A 10,131-nucleotide genomic window follows, 5' to 3' on the forward strand; every position below is an offset into this window, starting at 1 on the left:
ACTTTCTCAGCATTTAACATCACAAAGAAGCCATTTTAAATTTAACATACGAAAAAGAAAGACCCCATACACTTGCATTCATAGCGAGAGGATTTGAGTACAGGAGCAGAGAGGTACTACTGCAGTTGTACAAGGCCTTGGTGAGACCACCTTGGAGTATTGTGTGCAGTTTTGGTCCCCTAATCTGGGGAAAGACATTCTTGCCATAGAGGGAGTACAAAGAAGGTTCACCAGATTGATTCCTGGGATGGCAGGACTTTCATATGATGAAAGACCGGATCAACTAGGCTTGTACTCGATGGAATTTAGAAGATTGAGGGGGGATCTTATTGAAACATATAAAATGCTAAAGGGATTGGACAGGCTAGATGCAGGAAGATTGTTCCCGATGTTGGGGAAGTCCAGAACGAGGGGTCACAGTTTGAGGATAGAGGGGAAGCCTTTAGGACCGAGATTAGGAAAAACTTCTTCACACAGAGAGTGGTGAATCTGTGAATTCTCTGCCACAGGAAACAACTGAGGCCAGTTCATTGGCTATATTTAAGAGGGAGTTAGATATGGCCCTTGTGGCTACGGGGATCAGGGGTATGGAGGGAAGGCTGGGGCGGGTTCTGAGTTGGATGATCACCCATGATAGTACTGAATGGCACTGCAGGCTGGAAGGGCCGAATGGCCTACTCCTGCACCTATTTTCTATGTTTCTCTGTATAACGTAAAGGATTTTACTCATGTATGTGAAGGATGTAAGAAATAAAGTCAATTCTTTATAATTTTTGAAAGTTTTTCATATGTTGAGTCCTGACAAACACACCACAGCAAGCTCCTAGTACAGGAAAACGTAATATTTAATCCCTGAGCCTTTATTTTCCCTCTCCAGCCCAGTCTCCAGTTTTCTCCCCATAACCTCTGAAGCTCCAAACCAACAAGGCGGCACCAACCCCGCTTTGGCCTCGTCCGCCATCTTGTGACGACGCTTTCCACAGACTCGGCGCCTCTGGCCGAGGAGGGCCCTCCTCAGGCAGCGCTGCAGTACATCAGCGAGCCCTTCGGCCCATCTAGTCCATGGTGGAAATGTTTTCCTTCATCTCTGCTCCCAAGGGTCGACCGTCTATTCTGAGGCTAAATTTAAGAACTCGACTTGGATGATGAGCGGACCGACCCACAACACTACCGGCGACGGACGGACCGGATTGCCCGCCATTGATTTGGTCGTTACCTCTTCCGCCTCATCATCTCGGCCCGGGCTTTACGGGCTTGGCAGAGAATCACGGTGTCGGTTCGGGAAGCGTCTTGCAGGGTCTCGCAGCCATCTTCCCCGTGGCTGGCGGTCGCAGCCCCCGAGCTCCCGTCTGGAAGAGCCTCCTCTGAGGAGCCTCGGGACAGCTCGTTCAGGGAGCGTTTCATTCGGCCGGAAGATCAGAGCGAGAGAGAGAAATCTCCCCGTCAGACCCGAGTTTTCCGATCGATCTCTCTCCCTCTGGAGAAAAGACTGAGAGCCCTGACAGGATCCTGACCAGCCACCCCCGGTCACGCCGACACAACTGGGAACTGATGTCCAGCAGTTTGACAGTTGAGCCCACGGGAATGGTGACTGGATGGCGGTCGGTCTAGAAGTGTCGGTGGTTCCTTGCAGCTTACGTTTGAAGTGCAGCCACTATTGTGATGTGGGAACATCGACATCCATCACCCAGGAGATAGAACATAGAATAGTACAGCACAGTACAGGCCCTTCGGCCCACAATGTTGTGCCGACCCTCAAACCCTGCCTCCCATATAAGCCCCCAACTTAAATTCCTCCATATACCTGTTTTGTCATCTCTTAAACTACACTAGTGTATCTGCCTCCACCACTGACTCAGGCAGTGCATTCCATGCCCCAACCACTCTCTGAGTAAAGAACCTTCCTCTAATATGCCCCTTGAACTTCCCACCCCTTACCTTAAAGCCATGTCCTCTTGTATTGAGCAGTGGTGCCCTGGGGAAGAGGCGCTGGCTATCCACTCTATCTATTCCTCTTATTATCTGGTACACCTCTATCATGTCTCCTCTTATCCTCCTTCTCTCCAAAGAGTAAAGCCCTAGCTCCCTTAATCTCTGATCATAATGCATACTCTCTAAACCAGGCAGCATCCTGGTGAATCTGCTCTGACATGGCCTCTTCTCATCGCTACCGTCCAGAACCCTGAAGGCACACACTCAGCGATTCAGGAACAGCTTCTTTCCCTCTGCCATCAGATTTCTGAACGGACCATCAACCCATGAACACTACCTCACCGTTTTTGCTCTCTTTCTGCACTACATATTTAATTTATTTAAAATAAATACTATAAACAATTTAATTTACAAGTCAACTTATATGAAGAGTACTGTGCAAATGTCTTAGGCATATACCCCAACTCCCCCCGCAATCCCCTGACTCACACAAAAACTAACAGATCGTCCACACGGAAACATCAGATTGAACATCAAATCCCAAACCCCTCCTGAATCCCCTCCCTCTCCCAAAAACTAACTGATTGTCCACACAGAAACGTCAGATTGAACATCAATCCACAACGCCCCCCCTTCCCCTATCTCCCCCACACAAAAACAGTAGAAGTGATTTGGACATTTCATTTATTCTCTTTGGTTAATGTGTTGGGCAGTTGTTGGGATATAATTTTACTGCTAACAGATTTTTCTGCCCCACCCTGGTGGATTTTCCGTTCATGGGAGTTGTATGATTTTTCCATCTGTGTTCCAGCAAGTTGGGCACACCATGAAATGTACACCCTTTTGTTGTATCACAGACTGAACATTGATCCTATCGCTGCTCAACTGTACCCCTGTTTTCTCTCCTCTTCCAGAGCAGACTCGATGGGCTGAATGGCTTAATTCTGCTGTTTACAGTCTGTGCAAACATCTCAGGCGCCTGTATATAGTTGGGGTGCCCAAGACTTCTGCACGCAGTACTGTGTTTGTCAACGTGCACTGACAGAGTGCTTTTAAATCCGGCGGGAGCAAAGGGATGTTGGGAATTTTGCGTGTGGAATACCGCTGTAGGGGTGTGGGGACAGGTGGCAGAGAAGGTGTGTCTGGCGGGGGTACTGACACACCCGGCCCTGAGACACCAGGCAAGGTCATTTGATTTCAAACAATTGGTTTATCGATCATTATGGAATGTCTCTCTGATGCTTCCCACTCCCACCCTTTTCCCAACCATGATTCCCCTCTCCCTGCCCCCCTTCCCACTCTCAGTCCACAATGGAGACCCACATCGGAATCAGGTTTATCGTCACTCATATATGTCATGAAACTTGTTTTATTTTGTGTGGCTACAGTGCAGTACAATACGTAAAATTACTACAGTGTTCTGCAAATTTTTAACCTCCCTCGCTGTGTGTGTGTGTGTGTGTGTGTGTGTGTGTGTGTGTGTGTGTTTCTCTCTCTCTCTCTCTCTCTCTCTCTCTCTCTATATATATATATATATATATATATATATATATATATACACACACACATATATAATGTACACCTTGTGTGTTGTAAGATCTGTTGTTCTCAATATGAGAAACTGTGTCTGATTCCTAGTCCCAACTTTTTGACTGAATAGATGCCGAATGATTAACGTCAGGAGAATGTCAGGTTTTCATGAGATCCTGTCTGCCACCATTGTCCATCTTAAATGCTGGTCTGCTGCAGTGTTTCTGGCTGTTTTAAACAGTTTGTTCCCTGCAATTTCTTTTTCATTCCCTTTCATGTCACTTGTGTTTGAATTTCTTTCCTTGCACAGACTGATCCAAGTTGGTCTCATTTTCGTTGGTGATAAATGAGGATCAGATTTGATAATTTTTTTTTAAAAGCAGTCCCTGTGTTCAGATCCTTCCCTCACCTCTCCAGCTCTCATCCCTGGATGATGGAACTGCTGGCTTTGTGGCCAAGTTTGTGGACGATACAAAGGTGGGTGGTGGGGGCCGGTGGTGTTGAGGAAGCAGAGAGGACTTGGACAGATTAGGAGAACGGACAAAGAAGTGGCAGGTGGAATGCAGTGTTGGGAAGCGTACAGACATGCACTTTGGTAGAAGGAGTAAGGGCATGGGCTATTTTTGAAACAGGGAGAAAATTTTAAAAACCCGATGTACAGAGGGACTTGTGAGTTCTTGCGCAGGATTACCTAAAGGATAAGTTGCTGGATACATCATCGGGGTGGAAGGCAAATGTGATGTGGGCATTCATCTGGAGAGGACTAGAATACGAAAGCAAGGATGTGATGATGAGGCTTTATAGGGCACTGATGAGGCCTCACTTGGAGTATTGTGAGCAATTTTGGGAGCCTTATCTGAGCAAGGATGTGCTGACATTAGAGAGGAGGTTCACGGGGATGATCCTAGGGATGGAAGGGTTAACGTGTGAGGAGCATTGGAATACTCTGCTCTGGGCCTGTACTCGCTAGAGTTGAGATGGGAGGATCTGACTGAAACCCGTCAGATAGTGAAAGGCCTCGACAGAGTGAACATGGTGGGCACAGCCTCAGAATAGAAGGTCCTCCCTTTAGAACAGAGATGAGGAGGAATTTCTTTCGGCAGAGGGTGTTGAATCTATGGAATTCATTTCACAGAATCACGGTCTTTGACCATGATTGTCCTTGGCATATTTTTCCTCAGAAGTAATTTGCCATTGCCACCTTCTGGGTGGCAGGTGGAGATACGTCCCTACCAAAGGAGGTGTAAGGCACTCCTTCCCTCCACTAGCCTGCAGGTCACCCTTGGGCAGGGTGTAGCACCTGCTTAGCCCCCCGACCCTCCCAGATCTAGGTCACATGAAGCCACAGGAGCAGGTGGTGGATGGTCATATGAGCAGCCGGTGCAGATCACAAGTCCTGGTTATGTGACCACTGATGCCAGGCAGATAATCTCTGAAGAGTATTGATAATGGCTGCAGTCACCTGTCTTGTAAATAGCAAGGGTGTCAAAAGATACAAGGAGGAGGCAGGGGAATGGGGCTGAGGGGGATAATACATTTTGAGGAGAGATTGAGTCACCTGGGACTGGGACGGGAGTTCAGAAGAATTAGAAGAAATCTTATAGAAACATATAAAATTATGAAAGGGATAGATAAGATAGAGGCAGGAAAGTTGTTTCCACTGATAGGTGAGACTAGAACTAGGGGACATAGCCTCAAGATTCGGGGGAGTAGATTTAGGACAGAGATGAGGAGAAACTGCTTTTCCCAGAGAGTGGTGAATCTGTGGAATTCTCTGCCCAATGAAGCAGTGGAAGCTACCCCAGTAAATATATTGAAGACAAGGTTGGATAAATTTTTGCAGAGCAGGGGAATTAAGGGTTATGGGGAAAAGTCAGGATCGTGGAGATGAGTCCATGGCCAGATCAATGGTGGAGCAGGCTTGACAGCCAGATGGCCTACTCCTGCTCCTATTTCTTGGGTTCTTATCAGCCTTGATTGAATGATGGAGGAGATTTGAATTTGAATTTAATTTGCATCTATTTAAATCTTGCATCCATCCCAGAACGTGAGGGAGTAAAAATCTTTGACTCTGTCGCAGTGTACAGACATGTGAATTTAAAAGTCTAATAGTTTGAAGAAGTTTGGTTCCTAAGGTTGTCAAGCCGAGGAGTGGTAATGGGGACAAGCTCCCACTACCTAAGGGTGCTGCTTACGGCATGTGACTCAAATAGCCTCTGACAACCAAGTTCAACTCCTGGCCTTCTCGTGTGGCTTAGCCTCTAAGCCCAGCGGAACTGTTTCTACTGACAGGAGAAGGGGCAAAGGCAGGTCCTGGCGCCTTAAAACCGGTGCTTCAGGTAGATTGAGCTCATCAGCCTGGGAAGGCAGTCCATCTAAGAGAGGGAAAACTCTGCTTTCAAACCTCCGCTGCCTTGCGGCCATACCCACTCATGGGAAAGGCTTTGAGAGTAAATCCTGAGGACAGATCCGGAGCTGGAGTCCCTAAGGCAATCTGACACTGCCTTCAACCTCATTCTGGCAACTCCTGTGATGACACCGGTGCCAAGTTGTATCGGCCCTTGCTCTTCCCTTGGACAACGTCGGTGTCGTGGAGAGGGAAGACTTGCTGCATGGGCAACTGCTGGTCTTCCATAAAACCTTGCCCAGGCCTACGCCCTGGAAACCTTCCAGGGTGGATCCGTGGTCTTGTGAGACTAACGGATGCCACCATCAGTTTGAAGAAAGAAGCTGTCCCGTAGTCTATTGATCCTGGCTTTAATGCTGTGGTAATGAAGCAGCAGAAACAGTTTATGGTTGAGGGGGGGTGGGTGACTGGTGTCCCTGATGATCTTCCTTTCTGCACCTGTTGCTGTAAATGTCCTCAATGGAGGGAAGTTCACATCCACAGATGTGCTGGGCTGTCCGTACTACTCTCTGCAGTGACCAGCAATCAAGGTTGGTGCAGTTCCCGTACCAGGTGGTGATACAGCCAGTCAGGATGCTCTCAGTGGTGACCCTGCAGAACGTCTTGAGGATTTGGAGACTCGTGCCGAACCTCTTCAGTCGCCTGAGGTAGAAGAGATGTTGTTGTGCTTTTTTTTGCCACATAGCCGGTGTGTACAATCCAGGTGAGATCTTCGGTGATGTGTATACTGAGGAACGTGAAACTACTTACCCTCCCAACTGCAGTCCCAAATGGCCTGATTCTGTTCCTACGTCTGTGGTCTTGCATCATAAAGGTGTTTTTTTCCCCCTATGAAGGAGATCTCAGACACTGTGGCTAAATACATTTTGTTTCTCTCTTTGTTGCTCAGTCTGGACACCATGAACGAAGAGTCATTGACTAGCACCTCTTCACTGTACGCCAGCACCTTCACCCAAGTAATCTCTGTCAACGTCGAAAAGCAGTACACGAGAGATGTTGCTGTAAAATGCAATTACACCTTGACGCCCAGGATCACACCCCATAAGAACAACTGGATTGGAATTTTCAAGGTAAGAACCTCCCCCCCCCGCCCCCGCAAATACAAAATAGTAATCGGTTTATCGATTTAGAGATACAGCACAGGATAGGCCCTTCGAGCAGCCCCCACCGATTTTAAACCCACACAAACTGCTGGAGGAACTGCAGCACATCAGGCAGCACCCATGGAAAGGAGTAAAACTGGTGATGCTTTGGGCGGAGAGTCGTCTTCAGGACTGAGAAGGAAGGGGGACGATGCCTGAATAAAATGGTGGGGGTGGAGAGGCTAACTGGAAGGTGCTAGGTGAAGCCAGGTGGGTGGGAAGGGTCAAGGGGGCTAGAGAAGGAAGAGTCTGACTGGAGATGGAGAGTGGACCATTGGAGAAAGGGAAGGCAGCTGAGAAGAAGAGGAAGGTCAGAGCTGGGAATGGGAGGGTGAAAGGTCAGAGCCGGGAATGGTGGGGGGGGGGGAATTTTGTTCACCGGAAGGAAAAATCAATGTTCATACCATCAGGTTGGAGGCTACCCAGACGGAATATGAGTGTTGGGGCTCCCCCACCCTGAGGCACGAGAGGAGGCCACGGATCAACATGTGGGAATGGGAATTAACTTATCAACCTACCCGTCTTTGTTCTGTGTGAGGGACCCGGAGCACCAAGGGGAAACCCACGAGCACACAGGAAGACCACACAAACGTGCTGACTGAGGATACGGGATTTTAACACCAGTCCCAATGCCCTGAGCTGTAATAGCCTCACGCGAACCACTACGCTACTGTAGAGTCCCACCCCTTACTATAGTCACATGTACTGAGGGACATGTGGGTGGCGGGGTGGAGATGAATCTCTACCAAAGGAGGTGTGAGGCGCTGCTTCCCTCTGCTGGCCTGCTGGTCACCCTTGGGCAAAATGTAGCACCCGCGCAGCCGCCACCCCCCCGATCAGGGTCACATGGAAGCATGGCAGCAGGTGGTGGATGGTCGTATGAGCAGCCGGTGCAGATCACAAGTTCTGGTTATGTGACCACTGACGCCAGGCGGACAATCTCTGAATTCAGAGTATTGATAATGTGGCTGGGGTGAGGTCACCTGTCTTGTAAAGACACTGGCCAGAAGAAGGCAATGGCAAACCACTTCTGTAGAAAAATTTGCCAAGAACAATCATGGTCATGGAAAGACCGTGATCGCCCACGTCACGCAACACGGCGCGTGATGATGTCAGGCGACGTGGCCCATAACCAATGAACTAAGAGACAGTGAAAATACTTGCTTCACGTGCCCTCCGCAGAGATTATTTCATTCCAACACCACATTTGAGGGAAGACAATAACGGAGTGCAGAATATATTACAGTTACTCAGAAAGTGCAACGCCAGCAGATAATAAAGTGAATAGTTACAATGAGGTACATTGTGAGGTTAAGAGTCTATGTTATCCTGTTAGGGGATTGTTCAGTAGTCCTATAACAGCAGATTAAAAACTAACCTGGAACCGGGTGGCACTTTATCCATCTGTCTGATGGGAGGGGAGAGGATGAAATAATCTAGATTGACTAGTTTTGTCTTTTTTTACAAATGCTGCTTAACTACAGTACAGTGCAAAAGTTGTAGGTATATACATATGTACTGTATATGGGTAGGGTGCCCAAGACTTTTGCACAGTACTGTATTTGTCAATGTGGAGCAGAGAGTGAGCTTGTAAATCCAATGGGAGTAAAGGACGTTGGGAATGGCGAGGACGGAGCACTGCGGGAGGGGTGTGGGACAGGTGGCAGAGAAGGAGTGCCAGAGGCAGGTGCAAACACACCCAGCCCTGAGAGACCAGGCAAGGTCATCTGATTCCAAACAATTGGTTTATTGATCATTACAGAATGTCCCTCTGGTGCTTCCCGCTCCCTCTCCTCTCCCTTTCCTTTTACCCAACCATGATTCCCCTCTCCCTGCCCCCTTCTACTCTCAGTCCACAATAGACACCCGCATCAGGTTCAGGTTTATTGTCACTCACATATGTTATGAAATTTTATTCTTCATGGCAGCAGTACAGGATTGAGAGCTACAGAGTAGGAGTTTGAAGAGATTTGGTATGTCAACAAATGCACTCGAAAACTTCCGTGGAGAGCATTCTGACGCTGTCAGATATGGCGGTGGGGGGAGGTGGGGGCTACTGCATAGGACCGAAAGAAGCTGCAGAGGGTGGTGAATCTAGTCAGCTCCATCTTGGGTACTAGTCTACAAAGTACCCAGGGCATCTTTAGGGAGCGGTGTCTCAGAAAGGCAGCGTCCATTATTAAGGACCTCCAGCACCAGGGCATGCCCTTTTCTCACTGTTACAATCAGGTAGGAGGGACAGAAGCCTGACAGCACACACTCAGTGATCAGGAACAGCTTCTTTCTTTCTGCCATCCGATTCCCAAATGGACATTGAACCCTTGGACACTGCCTGGCTTTTTTAATCTATATTATTTCTGTTTCTGCACAATCTATTCAACGTGCATATACTGTAATTGATTTACTTATTTATTTCTCTTTTTCTCTTCTACATTACGTGTTGCGTTGAACGGTTGCTGCTAATTGGATAAATTACACGACACATGCCGGTGATAATAAACCTGATTCTGTGTGATACATAAGTTTCCTACAGTACTGTGTAAAAGTCTTGGGCACCCCACTATATACCTGAGCCTTTTGCACAGTGCTTTATGTCCTGTAGTTTTGTGATCTGCCTGCACAGCTCTTTGACTTTTAGCTATCCTTCCGTTTTGCTGCAGGTTGGACGGAGTACAGCTGGAGATTACCGCACGTTTGTTTGGGCTCCTCTCCCGAAGGAGGCCAGTCGGGTGGAAAGCCAGCAGCAAGTAACGTTAGAAGGTAAGAGGAGTTTGAAAGCTTCCGATGCACCCAACTTGCTCGTAGAGTGTTGCCCAAAAGAGGGACCTTAGATGCTGCAAGTCGATTCAGTTCCTCAGTGAAGTTACTGATTGATTCTCGGAACGCAGGAGAAATCCACGATTGGTTAATGTCAAGTGTAAAGGAGAACAAAATAAATGTTACTCCAGATCTGATACAGGACAAAAAAAACACAAGATAACCAACACAATAAGATAAAGAACACTGTAATTTAAAAAAATACAGAATAAATATAAAAACATAAGATAGCTTATACACACAGATTTCAAAATGGACATTCAACCCATGAACTCATCACTTTTTTTTGTAAATTTTCTGTTT

This window comes from Mobula birostris, unplaced genomic scaffold (assembly GCF_030028105.1).
Source record: "Mobula birostris isolate sMobBir1 unplaced genomic scaffold, sMobBir1.hap1 H_1, whole genome shotgun sequence".
NCBI lineage: Eukaryota > Metazoa > Chordata > Chondrichthyes > Myliobatiformes > Myliobatidae > Mobula > Mobula birostris.